General features: G+C 42.3%; 1 protein-coding gene across 1 annotated transcript in view; it reads right to left on the bottom strand.

Annotated features, from left to right (window-relative positions):
- Positions 1-26,240, bottom strand: part of vwa8 (von Willebrand factor A domain containing 8) — a 375,899-nt gene that overhangs the window by 266,306 nt on the left and 83,353 nt on the right. The window lies entirely within an intron of this gene.

Below are 26,240 nucleotides of genomic sequence, written 5' to 3'. Positions count from 1 at the left end.
ACGTAAGCCACCTAACTGAACTCTGTCAAATAAGTGATACTCCAGATAATACCATTGTCAAATTTGCCAGCTCCACGACGGAGCACAGATGCCTCTTGTATATGTACATCCATTCTTACACTCTGCTGTTCAGTTTCACAATACTGCACTCACATTACAGAATGGTTCCTGAACAGGAGGCCGTTGTTTCTGGCAGCAAGGCTAATGCAGCCAGTCCCAGAGTCCCCGCTTTTTCCCATAGCTCGGCAATTGTTTTCTCTTCAGCTGTTAATCCTTTTGAAAGCCACAACTATATCTGCTTCTACCAGACTCTCAGGCAGTGCATCCGAGATCCCAGCCACTCTCTTCGTAAAGCTGATTTTCTGCCTGTTCCTCTTTTGCCTCTCACTTTAAATTGCTATCCTCTGGTTCTTGTTTCTTGTAAGAAGTCTCACAACACCAGGTTAAAGTCCAACAGGTTTATTTGATAGCAAAAGCCACTAGCTTTCGGAGCACTGCTCCTTCATCAGGTGAGTGGGAGTTCTGTTCACAAACAGGGCATATAAAGACACAAACTCAATTTACAAAATAATGGTTGGAATGCGAGTCTTTACAGGTAATCAAGTCTTAAAGGTACAGACAATGTGAGTGGAGAGAGCATTAAGCACAGGTTAAAGAGATGTGTATTGTCTCCAGATACACATCACATCTGTCTGGAGACAATACACATCTCTTTAACCTGTGCTTAACGCTCTCTCGACTCACATTGTCTGTACCTTTAAGACTTGATTACCTGTAAAGACTCGCATTCCAACCATTATTTTGATTGAGTTTGTGTCTTTATATGCCCTGTTTGTGAACAAACTCCCACTTACCTGACGAAGGAGCAGCGCTCCGAAGGCTTTTGCTACCAAATAAACCTGTTGGACTTTAACCTGGTGTTGTGAGACTTCTTACTGTGTTTGCCCCAGTCCAACGCCGGCATCTCCACATCTTGTTTCTTGTGCCATGGACACAGTTTCTCTTTACCGACTTTGAAAACTTCTATCAAATTTCTCCTCAAACTACTCTTCCATAAAGGAAACAGACCCAAATTCTCCAGCCTATCCACATCACTGAAATTCCTCACCCAGGAAACAATTCTTATAAATCTTTCCTGCATCCCTTCTCATGCCTTCACATCCTTCCTAAAGTGCGGTTCCTGGAACTAGACTTGCTGCTACAGTTGAGGCTGAACAAGTTTTTGTACAGGTCTATCACAAATTCCTCGCTTTTATGTGCTCTATGCACCTATTCATAAAGCCCAGGATTATGTATACTTTATGAACCACTCTCTCAACCTGCCTGTCACCTTCCATAATTTGTGCACATATACCTCACAGTTAAGCACTGTGCATGCTGAGGATGTCAATGCTCTAAAATGACTGGAATCATAAGCTGAGTCTCCATGTGCTAAGTAAATAACATAGACAAGGAATAACACCCAAGTACAGGAACTAAAAAGTCTTTTCATCCATCAACTTCCAAAACAACAGAAATAACTTTCATCCTGCAGGTTGCTGCAGACTGAAACTTTCAAATAGGTACCCATGAGTAAAATGAACCATTGCAAATGCATCAAGTAACTGGCAAAACACTAAAGCTTTTGTGCTAATATCATAGTCAAACAGCACAGAAACAGGCCCTTCGGCCCACCATTTCTATGCTGACTGTCAAATACCTATCTGTACTAATTCCATTTACCAGCACTTTGATTTGATTTATTGTCACATGTATTAACATACAGTGAAAAGTATTGTTTCCTGCGCGCTATACAGACAAAACAGGTTCATAGAGAAAGAAACGAGAGTGCAGAATGTAGTGTTACAGTCATAGCTAGGGTGTAGAGAAAGATCAACTTAATGCAAGGTAAGTCCATTCAAAAGTCTGACAGCAGCAGGAAAGAAGCTGTTTTTGAATCGGTTGGTACGTGACCTCAGACTTTTGTATCTTCTTCCCAAAGGGAGAAGGTGGGAAGAGAAAATGCCTGGGGTGCGTGGGGTCCTTAATTATGCTGGCTGCTTTGCCGAGGCAGTGGGAAGTGTAGACAGAGTCAATGGATGGAGTCTGGTTTGCGTGATGGATTGGGCTGCATTCACGACCTTTTGTAGTTCCTTGCGGTCTTGGGCAGAGCACGAGCCATACCAAGCTGTAGACCATAGCCTACAATGCTTCAGCGATTTAAGTGCTTGCCCAGTTGCTTCTTAAATGTTGTGAGAGTACCTGCCTCTCAGACAGCATGTTCCATATTTCCAACACCCTCTGGGTGAAGAAATCTTTCCTCAGATCCTCTCTAAACCACTTACTCCTCACCTTAAACCTCTGGTCTTAGACACCTCTTCCATGGGGAAAAGATCATTATGATCTACCTTATCTATGCCTCTCATAATTTTGTATACCTCTATCAGATCCCCCTCAGCCTCCTCTGCTCCAGGGAAAACAAACTCAGCCTACCCAGTCTCTCCTCACAGCTGAAACTTTCCATACCAAACACCATCCTGGTGAATCTCCTCTGCACCTCTCCAGTGCAATCACATCCGTCTGATAGTGTGGCAATCGAACAAACACAATATTCCATCAGTGACCTAACCAATGTTTTAGGCCTCCCTGCTCTTATATTTTATGCCCCGGATAATGAAGGCAAGCATTCCGTATGCCTTCTTCACCACCTGTGCTGCCACCTTCAGGAATCTATGGACATGTACACTGATACTCCCTCGGGTCATTATTGTTCATTGTGTATACCTGACCCATATTTGCCCTCCCCAAATGCATCATCTCACACTTGATCAGGATTAAATTCCATCTGCCATTGCTCTGTTCAACTTACCAGCTGATCAATATCTGTCTACAGCCTCAGACTACCCTCCTCATTATCAACAACACCACCAATTTTCATGTCATCTGCAAACTTGCTAATTATACCTACTACATTCACATCCATGTCATTGACGTATATAACAAACAGCAAGGGTTTCAGCACCAATCCCTGTTGTACACCGCTGGTCACAGGCTTCCAATCACAAAGGTAGCCGCCACCATCATCCTTTGCCTCCGATTGACAAGCCAGTTTTGGATTCAATTTGCCAACTTGCCTTGGACTCCATGGGCCTTTTGGACCAGCCTTCCATGTAGTACTTTGACAAAGGCCTTACTGAAGTCCATGTAAACCACACCAACTGCTCTACCCTCATCGATATATTTAGTTACCTTTTCAAAAAACTCCACTAAATCAGTGAGACCGAATCTCCCACCAACAAATCTGTGCTGACCATCCTTGATCAACCCCTGCCTTTTCAAGATTAATCCTGTCCCTCAGAGTATTTTCAAATAATTTCTCTAATGATGTCAGACTAACTGGCCTATAATTACCTAGCTTATCCCTGCTGCCCTTCTTGAATAAAGGCACCATATTAGCTATCCTCCAGTCATTTGGCACTTCACCTGTGGCCAGCGGTGATTTAAATATCTATATATCCATGCAAGCTTTCACTCGTCTACCAGGGGAGCTCATACTCAACAAGGTCCATGGGGGCATCTATTGAAGATCCCCAGTGGCCATAGCATCCTCCTTAGCAATCTTAATATGCTCTCGAACTTCACCATCCCAACTGAATGTCATCCCAGCTACAATGTCTTTCTACTTAGTGAGTACAGATGAAAAATATTCATTTAGGACCTCATGCACTTCCCCATGCTCCATACACAGATTGCCCTTTGGTCTCGAATGGGCCCCACTCTTTCCCTGGTCAATCTCTTGCTCTTAATCTACTTATAAAATGCCTTGGGGTTTTCCTTATTCTTTTCTGCCAATGATATTTCATGGCTCCTCTTTGCCCTCCTAATTTCTTTTTAAGCACCCCTCTACACTCTCTATACTCCTGAAGGGCCTCCCCCGTTTTTAGTGCTCTATACCTACCATGTGTTTCCTTTTTATTCTTTATCAAACCCTCGATATCCCTTGACATCCAGAATTATCCTTATCTCTTTCCAAAATGTGTACACAGATTTACTAGCATGTCTCCTAAGTTCTATGTAACTTATGACACCGCATTTATTTTGCTCAATCCTGTTAGTGGAGCACTGATAAAAGTTTTTGACCTTTTCCAGATTTATCAGTGGTTCTCATCATATAAATGAAGAATGGAATGTTCTATGTACTTGTGAATCAACAACTTACATTTTTATAATGCATTTAACTTAATAAATAATCCCAAAGCACTTCGCAAGAGCATTATAAAACAAAATATGATGCAGAGCCACATTCAGGGATATTTGGTCAGAGATGGTCAAAAGTTTGCTAGAGGTAGGTTTTGTGCAGTTTCTTAAAAGAGGAAACTAAGGGAGAGGCGGAGAGGTGGAAGGAGGGAATTCCAGAGTTTAGGACTTGGCAGCTAAAGACATAGCCACCAATGGGAGAGCAATTAAATGAGAGATATTCAAGAAGCAAACTTGGAGGTGATATACTGGAGATTTGAAGGACCTACAGGCCAGTGAGCCTCACATCTGTGGTGGGTAAATTGTTGGAAGGTATTTTGAGAGACAGGATCTACAGGCATTTAGAGATGCAAGGACTGATTAGGGACAGTCAGCATGGCTTTGTGAGTGGAAAATCATGTATCACAAATTTAATTGAGTTTTTTGAAGGGGTAACCAAGAAGGTAGATGTGGGCTGTGCAGCTGATGTTGTCTACATGGACTTTAGCAAGGCCTTTGACAAGGTACCGCATGGTAGGCTGTTGCATAAAGTTAAATCTCACAGGATCCAGGGTGAGGTATCTAAATGGATACAAATTTGGCTTCTTGACAGAAGCCAAGGGGTGGTTGTAGAGAGTTGTTTTCCAAACTGGAGGCCGATGACCAGCGGTGTGCCTCAGGGATCAGTGCTGGGCCCACTGTTATTTGTCATTTATATTAATGATTTGGATGAGAATATAGGGGGCATGGTTAGTAAGTTTGCAGATGATACCAAGATTGGTGGCACGGTGGACAGTGAAGAAAGTTATCTCCAATTGCAACGGGATCTTGATCGATTGGGCCAGTGGGCTGACGAATGGCACATGGAGTTTAATTTAGACAAATGCGAGGTGATGCATTTTGGTAGATTGAACCAGGGCAGGACTTACTCAGTTAATGGTAGGGCATTGGGGAGAGTTACAGAACAAAGAGATCTAGGGGTACATATTCATAGCTCCTTGAAAGTGGAGTCACAGGTGGACAGAGTGGTGAAGGAGGCATTCGGCATGCTTGGTTTCATCGGTCAGAACATTGAATACAGGAGTTGGGACGTCTTGTTGAAGTTGTACAAGACATTGGTAAGGCCACACTTGGAATACTGTGTGCAATTCTGGTCACCCTATTATAGAAAGGATATTATTAAACTAGAAAGAGTGCAGAAAAGATTTACTAGGATGCTACCGGGACTTGATGGTTTGAGTTATAAGGAGAGGCTGAATAGACTGGGACTTTTTTCTCCGGAGCGTAGAAGGCTGAGGGGTGATCTTATAGAGATCTATAAAATAATGAGGGGCATAGATCAGCTAAATAGTCAATATCTTTTCCCAAAGGTAGGGGAGTCTAAAACTAGAGGGCATAGGTTTAAGGTGAGAGGGGAGAGATACAAAAGTGTCCAGAGGGGCAATGTTTTCACACAGAGGGTGGTGAGTGTCTGGAACAAGTTGCCAGAGGTAGTAGTAGAGGCAGGTACAATTTTATCTTTTAAAAAGCATTTAGATAGTTACATGGGTACAATGGGTATAGAGGGATATGGGCCAAATGCGGGCAATTGGGATTAGCTTAGGGGTTTTTAAAAAAAAGGACGGCATGGACAAGTTGAGCCGAAGGTCCTGTTTCCATGCTGTAAACCTCTATGACTCTATGACTACAGAGGTAGGGTGGGATGAGGCTGTGGAAGGATGTGAAAACATGGATAGTAATTTTAAAATCAAGATGCTGCTAGACTAGAAGCCAATGTAAATTAGCAAGCACCAGAGGTGATATGTGAATAGAATTTGATGCCAGTTAAGATACAAACAGCAGAGTTTTGGGTAATCCCAGTTTTGTGGAGTGTAGAATGTGGAAGGTCAGCCAGCAATGTGTTAGGATAGTCAGGCGGTGGCAGAGTGCTATTGTCACTGGACTGGTAATCCAGAGACCTGGGGTAATGCTCTGGGGACCCGGGTTCAAAACCCACCACAGCAGATAGTGAAATTTAAACTCAATAAAAATCTGGAAGCCATTGTCAAGTGTTCATAGAATCACAGAATCATAGAATCCCTACAGTGTAGAAGGAGGCCATTCAGCCCATTGAGCCTGCACCGACAACAATCCCACCCAGGCCTTACCCCCGTAACCCGACGTAGTTACCATGCTCATTCCCTCCAACACTAAGGGGCAATTGAGCATGGCTGAAAAACCTAGCCTGCACATCTTTGGAGTGTGGGAGGGGCTCCCAGAGGAAACCCATGCAGACATGGGGAGAATGTGCAAACTCCACAGAGACAGTCACCTGAGGCCAGAATTAAACCTGGGTCCCTGGCACTGCGAGGCTGTAGTGCTAACCACTGTACCACCATGCCGGCCAAGTGTTGTTAAAAATCTATCTGGTTCACTGATGTCCTTCAGGAAAGGAAATCAGCCATCTTTACCTGGTCTTGCTTACATGTGACTCCCGACCCACAGCAATATGGTTAAATGCCTTCTGAAATGGCCTAGCACTCAGTTCAAGGCAATTAGGGATGGGCATGAATGCTGGCCCAACCAGCGACACCCACATTCCCTGAACGGATTTTAAAAAAGGGGTTTCAGCAGCAGGCCTGATCACTCAGAGGCGAAGTCAGACAATATTACAGAGGGTACAGGAGTTCCTCAGGGTAGTACCCTTGGCCCAACTATCTTCTGTGGCTTTATCGATGACCCTCCTTCCCTCAAAAGCTAAGTAGTGGGGATGTTCGCTGATCATTACATAATTTTCAGCACCATTCATGCTCATATTCTGAAGTAGTCCATGCCCAAATGCAGCAAGACCGTAATAATATCCAGGCCTGGGTTGACAAGTGGCAAGAAATAATCGTATCACACAAGTGTCATGCAATGACCATCTCCAACAGGAGAGAATCTAACCATTGGCTCTTGACATTCATTGGCATTACCATTGCTGAATTCCCCATGATCAACATCCTGGAGGTTATCATTGACGAGAAACTGAACTGGACTAATCATATAAATACTGTAACTATCAGAGTAGGTCAGAAGCTCAGAACCCTGTGGCGAGTAACTTACCTCCCGACTCCCCTAGGCCTGTCCACCATCGACAAGGCACAAGTCAGGACTGTGATGGAATATTCCCTACTTGCCTGGATGAGTGCTACTCCAAGACTCAAGTAGCTCAACACTATCCAGGACAAAGCAGTCCACTTGATTGACATCCCATCCACAAACACTGACTCCCTCCACCAGCGAACAGTACCGTCTTGTACCATTTACAAGATGCGCTGCAGGAACTCACCAGGACTCCTCAGACAGCAGCTTCCAAACCCACAACCACTACTATCTAGAAGGGCAAGGTAGAAAACACATGGAAACGCCACCACCTGGAAGTTCCCTTCCAAGCTACTCACCACCGGGACTTGGAAATATATCACTGTCCCTTCACTGTCGCTGGGTTAAAATCCTGGAACTCCCCTCCCTAACAGCACTGTGGGTGTACCTACACCTGTAGCAGTTCACAAAGACATCTCATCATCACCTTCTGCAGAGCAATTAGGAATGAGCAGTAATACTGGTCTAGCTATCAATGCCCACATCCATAAATGAAAAAACAAAGGTGGAAATAGGCCGTCTCTGAGTGATGCCATGAAGTTGTGGTCAGATGTTTATCTCGGGGCCAATTGTGCACCAATACTGTTGTCAGGGAGAGAGATGGACCCAGTTGCTAGAGAACGAATTTTGGAGCAGGGACCGAAAACAATGGCTTTAGTCTTCCCAAGTTTTAATTGGATGAAATTTCTATTCCTCTGTATATCAAATAATTAATCTGAAAATTTAGCAACAGTAATGGGGTTGAGTGAAGTGGTCGTGAGATAGAGACGGATGTTGTCAGTGTACATGTGAAGATTATTGACGTGCCTTTAGATGATGTCATGAGGATGAGAAATATGAGGGGCCAAGGATAAATCGATAGGTGCAGCAGTAGGAAGAGATGCCATTGCGATTGACATTCTGGCTATGCTGATATAGATAAGACTGGAACCACGTGATTAATCATTTCAAAAGCTGCAGACAGATCAATATGGACAAGGAGGGAAAGTTTATCTTTGTCAGAGTCATATAGGATCTCATTGTGACTTTAATAGGAGACATTTCAGTGTTGTGATAAGGGCAGAAACCTGATTGGAGGGACTCAATTATGGTGTTTTGAGAAGGAGGAACACAAATTTGAGTAGCCATAACACATTCAAGGACATTGGGGATGACAGAGAAGTTCGAGATACAACAGTGGTATACAAGAACAGTGGGGGTCCAAGGTTTGTTTTTTGAGGAGAGCATGATGACTGCAGATTTAAAGAAGAGAAGGCAACACCGGGGAGAGAGAACCATTAACATTACCAATTAAGATGGTGGAGACACAGGGGTGAAGTTGGGCAGTCTACAGTTTAGTGGGATGACTTCATGATAAAGGATCTTTGCAACAAGAGTGATCACAACACAATGAAATTTCACATTCAATTGAAGGGCAAGATGTTTTAGTCTGAAACTAATGTCTTAAACATAAATAAACAGGGAAAATGGGTTAAAAGTTAAGATGGTGGAGAAGGAATGGCAGGTACTTAAGAAGATAGTTTGTAATGTTTCTTCAGAAGGAACTCTTCAAATGCAGACAATAAAAACATAACAAAACTTACACCAACTTATAAAATCAAAGAAAGGGTTTAATAAAGAAACTTCATTACTCCAAACTTGGGGCCTCGCCCTGAGCCAATCCAAGTTCCCCACAATTCCCAACAGTTTCTTATTTATAATGAGTCAGCTGACCATCACATCATCTGTAATTGCTTCCATGGTTTACTGGGTCAGCTGACCCTTACAGTTTGTTACCATTGGTCACATTACATCCAATACAAAGTTGTCACCGGTTACATTCTAACAGATTCCCTTTATTTTTAATTTTCTTTTCAAAATAATTTAAGACAACAACCTCAAGTATTCTTAACTTTTCAGTACCTGTACCCCTTTTTGTAAAACAGTCGGATATCTTTAGATTTGCACCAACCCAATTAAGTTTGGAAACTTCCTTGTTTTCCAGCATTTGTTTAATGCTGGCCAAATTAATTCTTAGTCGTTTTTCTGTTACATTTTTTGTTGAGTGAACATTGTCCCATAAAGACCGATTGTCCACTTAACACTCAATTGGTAGTTTCTTACCTGATGTGCCCATAAAAAATAATTCTGTTAATGTGTCAGACAAATTTATCCCCATATCCAACGCCTCCACTAACATACCCTTTTTATTTTCTTTGCTTCCCAGGCCAAGGGGCAACATTTTCCTTCCTTACCAACCAGGAATATCATAAATCCAACATCACTTGAATGTCCATCTGGCAGATTGGCATGTGAGGCACAACCAACTTCATACCTTCCGGTTCTCCTCGTGCTGGGAATTTAATTACACACTCCTCCTTGTTTAAACTTTTAAAATGTTTTATTAACCTGCAAGATCTCTCTGACTGTTGTGTGCCTCAACATATTACTGAGCTCTAGGACATTATAGCTCCCATCTGGTCTTGTCTGTGTGCATAGCCAATTTAGCTGTCCTATCATACTCCTCAACAATTCTGTTTCTTTTTCGTTGGCCCGTTCCTCTTTTTCTATCGACTTTTCTCCAGTGATGGGAATGAGATCAATACTGTTTAGATATCCCTGTTGACTCATCGTTACACCAGATGTACTTTGTCAGATATCAAGACCAAGATATCGAAAAGCACCAGCTGCTTGACTCCCTATTTTAAATTCTGTTTTTAGCTTCTCAATTATCTTTATGGGACTAATGATCAACTATGGGACTTAACCTATCTGCCACCAAAGCAATGCCTTCCTGGTCTTTATCCTCATCACTATCGGTTTCCACGTATTCTGTGTCACCTGTGGTTTCTTCAATTTCTTCTTTTCGGGTGGTTTATAATGAAACAGCGATTCACAATCCTTCTAGCATTCCTTCGATTTAAACGTCTTCTATCAGTTTCCCTGGTGCGTCTTCTTTCCCCATTTTCAATAACTGTTATAACCGTTTTCAACACCAAGTCTGTAATTAACGTAACTGTCTCTGTTTAAGGGCCTTCGTGTACCATTTGGTCTGGCACGTGGCTGAGTCACCATTCTCCGTTCTGGGTGCTATGGCATTCCGGTCTGTATTGAACAATGGTGGTGGGGAATGATGGTTTCTCAAAAAACTTTTTTAATGATGCTGACATTTGATCAAAGAGGGGCTGTGTTCCCCTTAATTGTATTCCAGTCATTACTAAAATTTGCGACAGATATGCACAATCCAACAACTTAAAGGCCAATAATGCATCTGGAATCTCCAAATTAAACTTCATTAGCCTGTTATGGCCCCTGTCAAAATCCATGATATACTCTTCCATGGACTGGGTATCTTGTCTCCTAATCCTGTCAAACATCACCCATCCTTCATAATTCTCCAAGAACTCATCTTTTTTGTAAAACTTATCTAAGTATTGTCGCAGGAGCTGTAGCCCTTCTTCTCTATTCAGGGCATCTGCCGTCCAATTGGAAAATACTTTGCTCTTATCTTGCTCCTAATTGGAAGTGACAAAGCTAATGCCATACTTTGCTTTTTTTTCAGTATTGTGGTGACAAGGGTCCACATTTCCACTTCTGCCTTTCAATGCCGATATGGTTCGGCATCTGAAAAGACAGGAGGACAATCCGATCCCACTGGTTCACTTCTACCTTCTGCCATAGTTGTAGCATTTCTTCAAAAAACAAACACCAAGTTACGATGCGTTTTCCTCTGCTACCAATGTTTCTTCAGAAGGAACTCCTCAAATGCAGACAATAAAAAATAACAAAACTTCACAGCAGGTGACACCCCAGGCACTCCAAGAATATTAGAAAAGCAGAGGGCAAAAAGGAGCAAAGAACTTAAAACAATCACAATCATTCAGGATAAACTACTAGGAAAAGTAATGGAACTAAAAGCTGACAAGTCCCTAGCACCAGGTAGCCTGCATCATAGAATCGAATCCCGACAGTGCAGAAGGCGGCCATTTGGCCCATCGCGCTTGCACTGACAAAAATCCCCTATCCCCACAACTCCACATATGTACCCTACCAATCCCCCTGACACTAAGGGTCAATTCTGCTTGACCATTAACCTAACCTGCACATCTTTGGACTGTGGGAGGAAACCAAAGAACCCGGAGGAAACCCACACGGACACGCAAGAACGTGCAAACTCCATACAGACAGTTGCACGAGGCCGGAATTGAACCCTGATCCCGGGCATTGTGAGGCATCAGTGCTAACCACTCTGCCACCGTGCCGCAAATCTTCCTAGAATCTTAAAGGAAGTGGCTGCAAAGATAAAGCTGCATTGATTGCAATATTCCAAACTTCCCTAGATTCTGTGTAGATTTCGGCAGATAGGAAACACTACTATTCAAGAAAGAAGGGAGACAGAAAGCAGGAACTATAGGACAGTTATTCTAGCATCCCTTAATGGGGAAAATGCTAGAATACATTATTAAAGGATTAATAGCAGGTCATTTAGAAAATCATGATACTATCAGGCAGAGTCAACATGGTTTTGTGAAAGGAAAATTGTATTTGACAAATTTATAGGAATTCTTTGACAATCTGACCAGCAGGGTGGATAAAGGGGAACGAGTAGAGTACTTGGGTTTCTAAAAGGTACTTAATAAAGTGTCACATAAAAGATTACACCACAAGATAAGAGCTCATGGTTTTGGCGATGATAATATTAGCATGGATAGTGGATTGTCTAACCAACAGGAATTCGCATTCCAACCATTATTCATGTAAATTGAGTCTGTGTCTTATAAGTTCTGTTTGTGAACAGAATTCCCACTCACCTGAAGAAGGGGCTCAGAGCCTCGAAAGCTTGTGTGGCTTTTGCTACCAAATAAACCTGTTGGACTTTAACCTGGTGTTGTTAAACTTCTTACTGAACCAACAGGAAACAGAGAACCAGGATAAATCAGTCATTTTCAGGGTTGGCAAACCGTAAGTAGTGGAGTGCCACAGACATTAGAGTTAGGGTCTCAGCTATGTTAACGACTTGGATTAATGACTGGATTGTAGACAATTTACTGATGATACAAAGAAAGAAAGCAAGTTTTGAGGAGGCTACAAAGAGTCTGCAGGGGATATAGGTAGGCGAAGTGAGTGGGCAAATATTTGGCAGATATAATGTGGGAAATTGAGAGATTGTCTACTTTGGCAGGAAAAATTGAAAAACAGCATAGTATTTAACTGGAGAGAGACAAAATGTTGCAGTACTTTGGGATCTGGGTGTCCTTGTACATGAATCACAAAAAGTTAACATACAGATACAGCAAGTAATTAGGAAGGCAAATGACTGTTGACCTTTATTGTGAGGGCAATGGAGTATAAAAGTAGGGAGGTCTTGGCTGCAACTGTTGTGATGTTAGTGTACCTTTAAGAATTTTTAAAAAATCATGTTCTCTGCAGTTTGTAAGCTGGCCTTTTGGTTTCATTGTGGCACCAGCTTAAATGGGGTTTTGTTTATTTTTACTCTGGGCCTCAGATACTTTCTGGGATTTGTTTTATGGCCCTGCAATATTAGTGGGAAGGTTAGTTGTCAGGCCATGAGTTTTGGACAGTTTTTTTTTTATAGTGAATTCAAGGTTTCATTTTTAATTTGGCTTCTGGCAGCAGTTTTAGTTTAGAAGGCAGCAGATATCAGATTGAAAAGCAGTGTTTCTCTCTGTCTCTTTGGTATTATAGAGTTTGCTGGTTAGCTGGAAGCAGGTCTCCTGGCCTTCCTGGAATGGAAAATTTGCTGTTGGTGGTTGGCTTGTCAAGAGTCTCTTTCTCTCTCCCTGGTGTTTTGGGAAGCTGTTCTGACTCCAAGCTGTTCTGGGTCTCTACCCAGAGAGCTGCTCGGAGTTACCAGACTGGGAGTCAGAGTTTCAAATCTCCACCCAAAGGGCTAAGTTCCAGCATCACGTGAGTATTCATATTTACTGTGTTAAACCTGAGACAAGGGTTTTGTTTATGGTATTTGTTTGGTTGGAACGGTGTTTAGCTGTTAAAAGTTATACAATATCATGATTGCTTTTTTCTTGTTTGTTAAAAGTTATTGGTAATTTTCTTTCTATACATGTGATCTGTATACTTGAATAAATTTTGTTTGATAAAAGCTCCGTAGTTGAATCATACCTGAAGTGAAGCATCTCAGGTTCACCCTAGGCAAATTCAAAGTGCAAAACGCACGATCCAGGCAGACTTCATAAAACACTTTGGAGTCTCTGACCTGAATTATAACACTGTACAGGGCATTGGAGAAACCACATGTGGAGTACTGTTTACAGTTCTGGCCTTCTTACTTAAGAGACATGTGTACATTGAAAGCAGTTCAGAGAAGATTCAGGTTGATTCCTGGAATGAAAGGGATGTCTTCTGAGGAAAGGTTGGACCTAAACTCACTGGACTTTAGAAGAATGAAAAAATAAGAATCTCAGGGGCTTGACAGGGTGGATGCTGAGGGGATTTTCCCCTCATGGGGGAATCTAGAAATAAAAAACAGTCTAAAAATAAGGGATTTCCCCTTTATGACAGAGATGAGGAGGAATTTCTTCTGTCAGTGTCATTATTTTTTGGAATTCTCTTCCACCGGCTGTAGCAGTTATTGGATCATTGAATATATGCAAGGCAGAGTTGGACAGATTTTGATCGACAAGCGAGTTAAAGGTTCTGGGGGGAAAGGCAGGAAAGTGGAGTTAAGGCCACAATCAAATCAGCCATGATCTTATTGATTGACAGAGAAGCCTTGATGGGCCATTTGGGCTTCTCCTACTTCTTATGATCCGATTTATTTATTGGGATTTAGGCAAAACTGACAAAATACAATTTACTGTGTACCCATAGGGCTTTAAGTGTGCACTGGATGGAAAGAGCACGAGGCTACATTCCCAGACATTACTACAACCAGGATGGCTGTTTAGCATTTTATAAAAATCATGGACTAGGAGGGATGTTAGTTCAGTGTGTTGCACAATTTCAGTGAACTATTTAATAAACATAAAAGTATACTGTCATTAAGTATTTTCCCCTTTTAAAGACTGCAATTGAAGTGTGTATCAAAATTCTGTTGGATGTCAAAATTATCAGAGGGTCCAATGTTGTTATATATTTAAGTACTTACATGATTGCTTTAAGATCTGGTCACACGATTTGATGATGTCGTCACTGGGGTGTTTCACAGGCTCCTGCTTTAATTTCATTTTCTGCTCTGTACAGGCAACAGTTGCTCCATTCAATCTATTGTCATTATGTGTGCAAACCAAATCTTTATGCTTAAAACCCACAATCCCTAACATAGTTAGGGCATTACAAAAAGTAAACTGGCGATGAGTCAGGATTTTGTTTCGTTGAGTACATCAAGAAAAGATGCCAAATAGAAAAAAAACATTGTGGGCCCTCACACTTATTAGAAGGCTGGGGAAAATCAACAACAGGATTAAAGACGGAAGTGTCTGTGAAGGAAAAACAGAAAAATAAATATTGTGTTTCTCACCAAAAATAAAAGTTAGGTAGACCCCTCTAAGCTTCTGTGTCTGCACGTTGCAATGTGCAGCAGCAGAGCGGGAGACTCACAGCACAGTTGAAAAACGGTGGTCGCTCTCTGTGTAGTTTTAAGTAGGGAATTTTCCAATCAGAGAAGGGTAAGACTCCAGGCAGTAACTGGCACATTTGAAAAGAAGGGATGCTTTGCTGTACACCTGAGGTTGTTTGAAAAAATAATAAATGCATCAAGTCAATGGTCACCAGGGTAAAGAAGGGAGTACTGGGAAGACCATAAAAAATACTAAGCAGTCTTGAGTCATAGAGTCATAGTGGTTTACAGCATGGAAACAGGCCCTTTGGCCCAACTTGTCCATGCCGCCCAGAGTCACAAGAGAAATATCAGGTCAGTTAGGATTCATGGGCCCTTTTAATGAAGAAAATTAATCATGAAGTTCCTATGTGGAAAATGTTTAGTTCTTTGTACAAGCAAATAAAATTGAAAAATAGTTGCTTGTACCAGCTTTTCTCAGTACAACAAGAAGTAAACCTTTAATTTGCTGTGGAGCTTCATCCATCCAGCAAAGTCGGGAACCAAAACTTATGATGCCTTGACAGATTCTTGAAGAGCATTACTCTCCAAAGCCATTGATAATCGTGGAACAGTTCAGGTTCCATGAAGGAATTAAGTGGAAGGTGAAAGTATTGCTCAGTTTGTGGCAAGCTTAATAAGGCTGGTATGACAATGTGAGTTTGGTGAGTCATTAGAAGATAGTCTTGGAGATCGTCCTGTTTGTGGTCTCCAAAATGAGGCTATCCAAAGAAGATTGCTGACTGAACATGCTTTGACTTTAAAGACAGCAGTAGAAATCGCAGAGTCGATGGAACTGGCTGCTAAAGAGGCTTTGCAATTTAGTGCAAGAATGAAGATTTCAGGAAGAAGAAGTTGGGAACTGCTCATAAGACGCCAAAACAGCAACAAGGATGTCATAGATATGCCAAAATAGGCTGTTGAATGCCATACTAATGCTGATGCAATATTAACTCTCACTTTATTTCACAAGAGTTTGCGGATTATCTCAAAGTAAATGATAGTCAGCATATAAAATCCACACCTTATCATCCATCAACCAGTGGATTAGCTGAAAGATTCGTACAATACTTGAAACATCCTTTAAATGTTTTGAAAGAGAAATTATCACGTCATGTGAATAGCTTTCTGACATCTCATAGAAACACTACTCATGTGACTACTGAAAGTTCACCTGCATTATACTCTTAAAGAGAAAGTTGAGAATTACGTTTGATTTGTTATTATTTCCAGCAACTTTAGAGAGTAGAGCGTCAACAATAATCTCAAGTTGCTAGATGAGAAGTGAAGGCAAAACAACACTCATTGGAATAAGGAGATTGAGTGTTAGTGTATGATTGTGCCACAAGTGAGAAATGGGTGCCAGCCATAGTTTTAGCAAAAACAGGTCCAATTTCTTAGATGGTTCAACCGAAGATGAACTATTTTGGCAACATTGTGCTGACAAATTGTTGTAATCTCAAAATGATTTCTCTGAACCATCTCCAGAAGTATCAATTTCTTTAGTCCCAAGTGTTATGAATACTACTATCAAAGACTTAGTTGAATCTGAGTTGCCTGATGATTGTGTCTTTGCTATTACACCATGTAAGAATGATGTAGAATTAGTTCCAAGAGATGTCTACTGAAGTTCCAAATCGTACCTCCAAGGTTAAGGACGGCCAAATTTCAGATCATCATATAGAACCAAAGAGGAATAGATGTCCTCCTAATTAACTTTCTTATTGACTGTGTGTAATGGTTAATGGTGCATAGTACTGTTTATTAATCCTATTTATGGCATTATAGTAATTTGTTGTCACGACCACAGAAACGGGGAGGGATGTTATATATTTAATTGGTTGTATGATTGCTGTGATGTCATTGGGGTGTTTCACAAGCTCCTGCTTTAATTTAATTTTCTACTATATACAGGCAACAGCTCCAACAATAAATCTATTGTTGTTATTTTGAAACTAAGGCCCTGATTTTACCGGCACGGCCACCCGAGGCTGTAAGATCGCGCCTGAGGCGAACGGGGAATGCCGTTCTCCGAGCCTCGCCCACCCCGATTTCAAGGCGGCCATGCCGATAAAAATCAGGGCCTAAGTGTGCAAGCCACATCATTTTCTTCTTGTTTAACCTCTAACATAGTTACGACATTACAGACATATTTGACATTCACTATATATATGGACTGACGACTGTTCCTTCTTTAACTCTGAGTTTTACTTGCTGAATTTCTCACTTTCATTAATTCTATTTGGTAGTTCCTGGAGATCATCGCTATTTTTGGCAATAAGATTAATGGAGGGTCTCCAGTGTACAGCTCTTTTTTCCCCAAAAGGAATACTTCAGACACTTATCGGCAAATTTGGAGTTCGTGTTAATGCAAATAGAAAACGGGCTTCTCTTTTTAGCTGAAGTAAGGGATGACCTGTTTTAAATGTGAACTTTTTAAGTAAGGTGCCTGTATCGCTAATCATAAATGAACAAAGAGTCAATAATCGTTTGACAGAACTGCAGTAAAACGTTTTGTGAAATATTGGTTTGCTTGTGTTTATTGTCAATGATATTATATGAGCAAACTATAAGAAAACATTAAAAACACATTTTCCCTCCACAGCTTTGATTAACAAAATGATCACCCTAAATTGACATAATACGTGACTTCTCCACCATCAACAAATGCACATCTAAACTCATTTAGCTCAATTTCGATATCAAGCTGAATATATACCCGATGTTAGTGTCCATAAGTACAATCTGCGGCATCACTACGATAAAATGATATTCGAGATTGTTGCCAAGGAAACAAACAACCTTCAGTGCAAATATAGAAACAACGATGGATTTTACGTCACAACAACTTCAAAATGAATTCAACACCAGTATCCCAGAGCAGAAATCAATCCAGTGTCATCATATCTCACTGATTTCCTTCATTGGCAGTGTTAAAGTAGCATAACTGAACAAAATTATTAAAATTCCATGTTCATATTTTGCCAGGATGTGGGACAGATCTTCCATTCATTTCTGTTTAGTTGCATCAATCTATTAACCATAGAAACCATAGACACCCTACAGTACAGAAAGAGGCCATTTGGCCCATCGAGTCTGCACCGACCACAATCCCACCCAGGCCCTACCCCCATATCCCTACAGATTTACCCACTAATCCCTCTAACCTACGCACCTCAGGACACTAAGGGCAATTTTTAGCATGGCCAATCAACCTAACCTGCACATCTTTGGACTGTGGGAGGAAACCGGAGCACCCGGAGGAAACCCACGCAGACACGAGGAGAATGTGCAAACTCCACACAGACAGTGACCCAAGCCGGGAATCGAACCCGGGTCCCTGAAGCTGTGAAGCAGCAGTGCTAACCACTGTGCTACCGTGCCACCCCTATTAACCTATTAATTTATTCATGAACTTTCTACTGAAACATACCAACACTAAATAATTTCTCAACTTATATTTTGCGAAGCAAGCTTTGTTTAAATTGGCAGTCCTTATTCCTAGGAAAAAGTTACTTTCCAGATGTTTTAAACATCGAGGCACAGAAATTGCCACTGGTGGTGGAGAAAGCTTTAATATGCTGTGACATTAATTGTTTGCGACTTCATTACTGGCATTAACCCAATGTTAAATCGGAAGCAAAACATTCTTCTGTTGATGTCCCAAATGGTGATTTCTGACATTTTCACACTACTTTCCTTAAACTTAGTGGCCAGAATCTTGTGCTCCTATTAAGGGAAAATGCTGAGGACTCTGCTGCTATTGAGGGACACAACAGCACCACATCTTCCACTGAGCTCACTTATGCTATTGTTCAATTAAATTCAAATAAATTATTATTCTTAAAGTGGCAGGGACTCATAATTTAAAGTTTTCCATGCATATTACAAACATGTTAAATTTGGATTTTTCTGTCCAGTCAACAGTGTAAGCCACAGCTTCACTGCTGACAGACAAATCTGGGCCGTTTACTTAGCTATTTGTACATAGGATAAACAATATCCATTGTTCCAATACAATGAGTCTGGCTAGCTTTAAATTGCTGTTGGATTATAAATTGATTGAAAGCTTTGCTAAAGATTCAATTGCTCAAAACTGTTCTGAACTCTGCAGTTCCACACATTTCCTCATTTCCTGTTTATCAGTATTTTGCTACCTCCTGTCTCGTTCCCCGAGGGCATTGCTTGCTACTGGAATACAATTGATGTGGAGTTGCTGGCGTTGGACTGGGGTGCGCACACCGTAAGTAGTCTCATAACACCAGGTTAAAGTCCAACAGGTTTATTTGGTAGCATGAGCTTTCGGAGCGTTGCCCCTTCATCAGGTGAGTGCAGGATTTGTTTCAGAAACAGGACATATATAGACACAAACTCAATTACAAGATAATGGTTGGAATGCGAATCTTAACAGGAATCAAGTCTTTACAGGTGCAGACAATGTGAGCGGAGAGAGGGTTAAGCACAGGTTAAAGAGGTGTGAATTGTCTCCAACCAGGACAGTTAGTGAGATTTTGCAAACTCAGGCAAGTCATGGGGGGTTACAGATAATGTGACATGAACCCAAGATCCCGGTTGAGGTCGTCCTCATGAATCATAGAATCCCTACAGTGCAGAAGGAGACCATTCGGCCCATCAAGTCTGCATCAACCACAATCCCACCCAGGCCTTATCCCCACAATCTGATGCATTTACCCTGCTAATCCTCCTGACACTAAGGGGATTTAGCATGGCCAATCCACCTATTGTGCGGAACTTGGCTATCAGTTCTGCTCAGCGATTCTGCGTTGTTGTGTGTCATGAAGGCCGCCTTGGAGAACGCTTACCCGAAGATAAGAGGTTGAATGCCCTTGACTGCTGAAGTGTTCCCCGACAGGAAGGGAATATCCCTGCCTGGTGACTGTTGAACGGTGCCCATTCATTCGTTGTTGTCGCATCTGCATGGTTTCGTTAATGTACCATACCTCGGGGCATTCTTTCCTGCAGCGTATCAGGTAGACAATGTTGGCCGAGTCACAAGAGTATGTACTGTGTACCTGGTGGATGGTGTGCTCACACGAGATGATGGCATCCATGTTGATGATCCGGCATGTCTTGCAGAGGTTGCTGTGGCAGGTTGTGTGGTGTCGTGGTCACGGTTCTCCTGAAGGCTGGGTAGTTTGCTGCGGACAATGGTCTGTTTGAGGTTGCGCGGTTGTTTGAAGGAAAGTGGTGGAGGTGTGGGGATGGCCTTGGTGAGATGTTCGTCTTCATCCATGACATGTTGAAGGCTCCGGAGAAGAAGTCGTAGCTTCTATGCTCTGGGGAAGTACTGGACGACGAAGGGTACTCTGTCCACCGTGTCCTGTGTTTGTCTTCTGAGGAGGTCTGTGCGGTTTTTCACTGTGGCACGTCGGAAGTATCGATCAATGAATTGAGCGCCATATCCTGTTCTTATGAGAGCGTCTTTCAGTGTCACAGATCTCCTCAGAAGACAAACACTTGACACGGCGGACAGAGTACCGCTCGTTGTCCAGTACTTCCCTGGAGCGGAGAAGCCTTCAATATGTCATCAATGAAGACGAACATCTCGCCAAGGCCATCCTCACACCTCCACTTCTTGCCTTCAAACTACCACGTAACCTCAAACAGACCATTGTACGCAGCAAACTACCCAGCCTTCAGGAGAACCGTGACCACGACACCACACAACCCTGCCACAGCAACCTCTGCAAGACATGCCGGATCATCGACACGGATGCCACCATCTCACGAGTACACCATCCACCAGGTACACGGTACATAATCTTGTGACTCGTCCAACATTATCTACCTGATGCGCTGCAGGAAAGGATGTCCCGAGGCATGGTACATTGGCGAGACCATGCAGACGCTACGACAATGGATGAATGGGCACCGTTCAACAATCACCAGGCAGGAATGTTCCCTTCCAGTCGGGGAACACTTCAGCGGTCACGGGCATTCAGCCTCTGATCTTCGGGTAAGCGTTCTCCAAGGCGGCCTTCACGACACACGACAACGCAGAATCGCTGAGCAGAAACTGATAGCCAAGTTTGAGGATGGCCTCAACCGGTCACACTCTTTGTAACCCCCACGACTTACCTGGGTTTGCAAAATCTCACCAACTGTCCCGGCTGGAGACAATTCACACCTCTTTAACCTGTGATTATTCCTCTCTCCACTTACATTGTCGGCACCTGGAAAGACTTGATTACCTGTAAAGACTCGCATTCCAACCATTATCTTATAATTGAGTTTGTGTCTGGAGATGCCCTGTTTGTGAACTGAACACTTCACTCACCCAATGAAGGGGCAACGTTCCGAAAGCTCGTGCTGCCAAATAAACCTGTTAGACTTTAACCTGGTGTTGTGAGACTACTTACTGGGAATACACTTTCACAGGTATCATATTCCACAGGTGTTATATACTATTGATAGTCAGCTGGAGAAGGAAGAATCTTGGAATGGATTTAGCCATATACTTGCCCTGACTCCACTCAATTCTTGTCAGCAAGTGTCTCTTTATAACATATGTACTGAAGTAACCATGAATCAATGCCCTCGATATGTACTTAACTTCAATTGATATAATTAACAAGCTGGTGTCCATCAGTACCTCACACAAATTGCCCTTCTTCATCTCTGAGCCCACATACTGACTCATTCAACCACAGACATGGGCGGCACAGTTATTAGCACTGCTGCCTCACAGCACCAGGGCCCCGGATTCAATTCTGGCGGTGGGTGGAGTCTACACATTCTTTCCACATCTGCATAGGTTTTCTCTGGGCTCCGGTATCCTCCCACAGTCCAAAAATGTTCAGGTTAGGTGGATTGACAATGATAAATTGCCCCTTGGTGTCCCAGGATGTGTAGGTTAGATGGATTAGCTGTGGTAAATGTGTGGGATTATGTGGTTAGGGCGGGGGAAAGGGCCTTGGTAAGATACTCTGTCAGAGAGTCGGTGCAGATGCAATAGGCCAAATGGCCTCCTTCCACACTGCAGGAATTCGACATGATTCTATTTGATTCCAGATGGAATCAGAGCAGTGTCTGAACTTGTTCTCCCCTCAGTGTCCACCTGTTTTGCACTGGAATGACTGAATGATGAACAGAAATGGGAATGCGACCTGAATTTTCCCTCTTTAGTTAATTCAATTAATTAACAGTTAACACAGCTTAGCTCAGTAACCAAACCAGAGATTTTCTGGTGTGGACAGCTGAGTTACAGAACATAAGAACATAAGAAATAGGAGCAGGAGTAGGCCATCTAGCCCCTCGAGCCTGCCCCGCCATTCAATAAGATCATGGCTGATCTGAAGTGGATCAGTTCCACTTACCCACCTGATCCCCATAACCCCTAATTCCCTTACCGATCAGGAATCCATCTATCCGTGATTTAAACATATTCAACGAGGTAGCCTCCACCACTTCAGTGGGCAGAGAATTCCAGAGATTCACCACCCTCTTAGAGAAGAAGTTCCTCCTCAACTCTGTCCTAAACTGACCCCCCTTTATTTTGAGGCTGTGCCCTCTAGTTCTAGCTTCCTTTCTAAGTGGAAAGACTCTCTCCACTTCTACCCTATCCAGCCCCTTCATTATCTTATAGGTCTCTATAAGATCCCCCCTCAGCCTTCTAAATTCCAACGAGTACAAACCCAATCTCCTCAGTCTCTCCTCATAATCAACACCCCTCATCTCTGGTATCAACCTGGTGAACCTTCTCTGCACTCCCTCCAAGGCCAATATATCCTTCCGCAAATAAGGGGACCAATACTGCACACAGTATTCCAGCTGCGGTCTCACCAATGCCCTGTACAGATGCAGCAAGACATCTCTGCTTTTATATTCTATGTCCCTTGCGATATAGGCCAACATCCCATTTGCCTTCTTGATCACCTGTTGCACCTGCAGACTGGGTTTTTGCGTCTCATGCACAAGGACCCCCAGGTCCCTTTGCACAGTAGCATGTTGTAATTTTTTTCCATTTAGATAATAATCCAATTTGCTATTATTTCCTCCAAAGTGAATAACCTCGCATTTGTCAACGTTATACTCCATCTGCCAGATCCTCGCCCACTCACTCAGCCTGTCCAAATCTCTCTGCAGACCTTCTACGCCCTCCACACGATTCACTTTTCCACTGATCTTTGTGTCGTCTGCAAACTTTGTTACCCTACACTCAGTCCCCTCCTCCAGATCGTCTATATAAATGGTAAATAGTTGAGGCCCCAGTACCGATCACTGCGGCACACCACTAGTTACCATCTGCCAACCAGAAAAGCACCCATTTATTCCGACTCTCTGCGTCCTGTCGGATAGCCAATCCCCAATCCACGCTAACACCCTACCCCCAACTCCGTGTGACCCAATCTTCTTCAGCAACCTTTTGTGAGGCACCTTATCAAACGCCTTTTGGAAATCCAAAAACATCGCATCCACCGGTTCCCCTCCGTCAACCGCACTAGTCACACCTTCATAAAAATCCAACAAGTTCGTCAAGCACGTCTTTCCCCTCATGAATCCATGCTGCGTCTGCTTAATTGAACCATTCTTATCCAGATGGCCTGCTATTTCTTCTTTAATGATGAATTCCAGCATTTTCCCAACTACAGGCGTTAAGCTAACCGGCCTGTAGTTACCCGCCTTTTGTCTATTTCCTTTTTTAAACAGCGGCGTAACATTAGCTGTTTTCCAATCCGCCGGCACTACCCCAGAATCCAACGAATTTTGATAAATAACCACTAACGCATCCGCTATTACCTCTGACATTTCTTTCAGTACCCTGGGATGCATTCCATCCAGGCCCAGGGACTTGTCCACCTTCAGTCCCGTTAGTCTACCAAGCACTGCCTCCCTGGTAACATTAATTGTATTGAGTACCTCTCCTCCTACCAACCCTCTATCGTTAATATTCAGTAAACTATTTGTGTCTTCCACCGTGAAGACTGACACAAAAAACTTATTTAAAGTTTCAGCCATTTCCTAATTTCCCACTATTAAATCCCTCTCTCGTCCTCCAAGGGTCCAACATTCACTCTTGCCACTCTATTCCTTTTTATATATTTGTAAAAGCTTTTACTATCATTTTTTATATTTAGAGCTAGCCTAGCTTCATAACCTATCTTTCCTTTCTTTATCGCTTTCTTAGTCGTTCTTTGTTGTTTCTTAAAGTTTTCCCAATCTTCCGATTCTCATCATGAACTCTTATCATGACCCAATATTACTCCACAAACAAATTCCAACGGTTACTTCTTTTCAGCATATTTCTTAACCATTCCCAGGTCCTACACTGAATCCACACCAACCTAAGGCTTACCAGGCAGCATTTTCTGAATATATACCACTGCACAAGAAGTTACTGTCCACTCAAAACCAACCAAGCAGATTAGTTAGGCAGGTCTTTCCCCTTCTGCATTTCTTCTGGCTACTAGATTATCATCACACACATAAAACTGTTACAATCATGGGGTTCACAAGATCGTTATGGTTCAGGACTGTTTCTTTAAACTTATGGTCAAGCGTAAAGGGGTAACTGTTCTAAAATCTGCCCAATGGTAAGCCGGGTGGGTTGATCGTGAGAGGTCAAAGGAAGGCTGGGTTGTTTTACTGCAAAGAAGATGCAAGGTATTTACGCAGGAGACAATGACAACAGCCTGTGTGCTAGCAATGGAGACTGAGAGTTCCAAAGTTCCAGAAAACCGTGGAGAATGTTGGACTGTAAATAGCTGTGCTTTAAGCTGTCCATTTGTTTCTCTGATAAGAGATAACTGGACTCTCAAGGATAGCTAATTAGCACTTCTAACTAGATACACATTGCCATGGGATGAAGCCATTGTAAAGGTCTTTCTTAGATTATCACTGAATAGCTCACAGTTTTTTGGGTTGCCTGCCTGGATCCAAGAGAGAGGGAGTAGCTCGAGCCCAAAAAATCTCTACAGTTCACCACGCAGATTGAAGCTTGTGCTCTGATTGGAAAGACCAAATTCATGGGGAATTAGAACGAGATTAGAAGAATCACTAACTAGGACTAGAGGAGGTGCCTCTTGGAAAAGAAAGCCTCAATGTTGAAAGAGAGTTCGTTCTAAGATACCAAGTTACCAGGTCGAGAAAAGAAAAGAAATAAACTCTCAGTTTAAGAATCACTTTGAATTGATTTCAGTTGGGCTAAAAATAAGAAAGGGACATTATTTTCTGTAGTTTAAAGTATAAATTGAGTACAAAAAATGGGATTTAGTCAATAGTGCTTTTTATTAGTCATTTGTTACTGTAAAACTTTTTAAACATGTAATGCCATGCCATTCTTTCAGATATTAACTGGAAGTTAGAATTTTTAAATAAAGTTGTTGAGTCCCTATAAGAATCCTCTTATCGGGACTCAATTGACATCCTTATATTATGCCACATATGTCTCACTATCACTCTTTTGAATATCAAAACTATAACTGTCCGTTTCCCATCTGGTGGAAGTGCTCTATCTTACATTGACCATGTCATCAGCACCTCAAAAACATACTCCCCTCTGTCTCAGAACCATAGCATAAACACCATAGCATATTTACTTTGAATTCCTTTTGCTTCTCTATCCCCTCACAAGTATGCAGAGCAGTGAGTCTTCTGTTCCTGTCTTCACAAGTGAAAAGCTGGAAGCACTGATGGGCTAACTATTTCATACTCATCCTCACCTTCAGGCTCATTAGCATCATCTTGGATGCGCGCACTTTATGCATATCTTCATAACACTGGGAAAAAAATATTCTTATTACAATGACTCATAATTATGAACTACCTTCCCATGGTTGTACCAGTCATAGCCACAGTGCAATATCATTCACTTCAGTCACTTTCCCTTTTCTATTTTGACCATTGATCCTTTCCATTTTGGCCCAGCTGTCAGCTGTGGCTCAGTGCAGCCATTCTCACCTGTGAGTTCTAAGTAATTGATTCAAGCACCACTCCCACCTCCAGAAACTGGTGTACATATCCCAAGCTGACTGAGTGAGTGCTGCCATGTCAATGGTGGCATCTTTCAGCTAACACATTAACACAAGGCCCATCTGCTCACGCAGGTGGATGTAAACAATTCCATGGTGTTATTTCAAGGAAGAGCCAGGGTCTTTGTTTCAGTATCCTGGCCAATATTTATTCCTCATTCAACATCACTAGACAGATGATCTGCTCATTATTATATTGCCGTGTGTGAGACCTCGATAGGTTCAAATTGGTATCAGCACTTTGGTACCTCATTGTTATAAAAGCAATTTGGGACATCCTGAAGTTACAAGACGTCCAGTCTGTCTTTTCTTTTCTTCATTAAGTGAACCTCTTACAGTTTTCACCTGAATTATTG

This window comes from Mustelus asterias, chromosome 17, assembly GCF_964213995.1.
Source record: "Mustelus asterias chromosome 17, sMusAst1.hap1.1, whole genome shotgun sequence".
Taxonomy (NCBI): Eukaryota; Metazoa; Chordata; class Chondrichthyes; order Carcharhiniformes; family Triakidae; genus Mustelus; species Mustelus asterias.
This window is presented reverse-complemented; position numbering and strand designations above follow the sequence as displayed.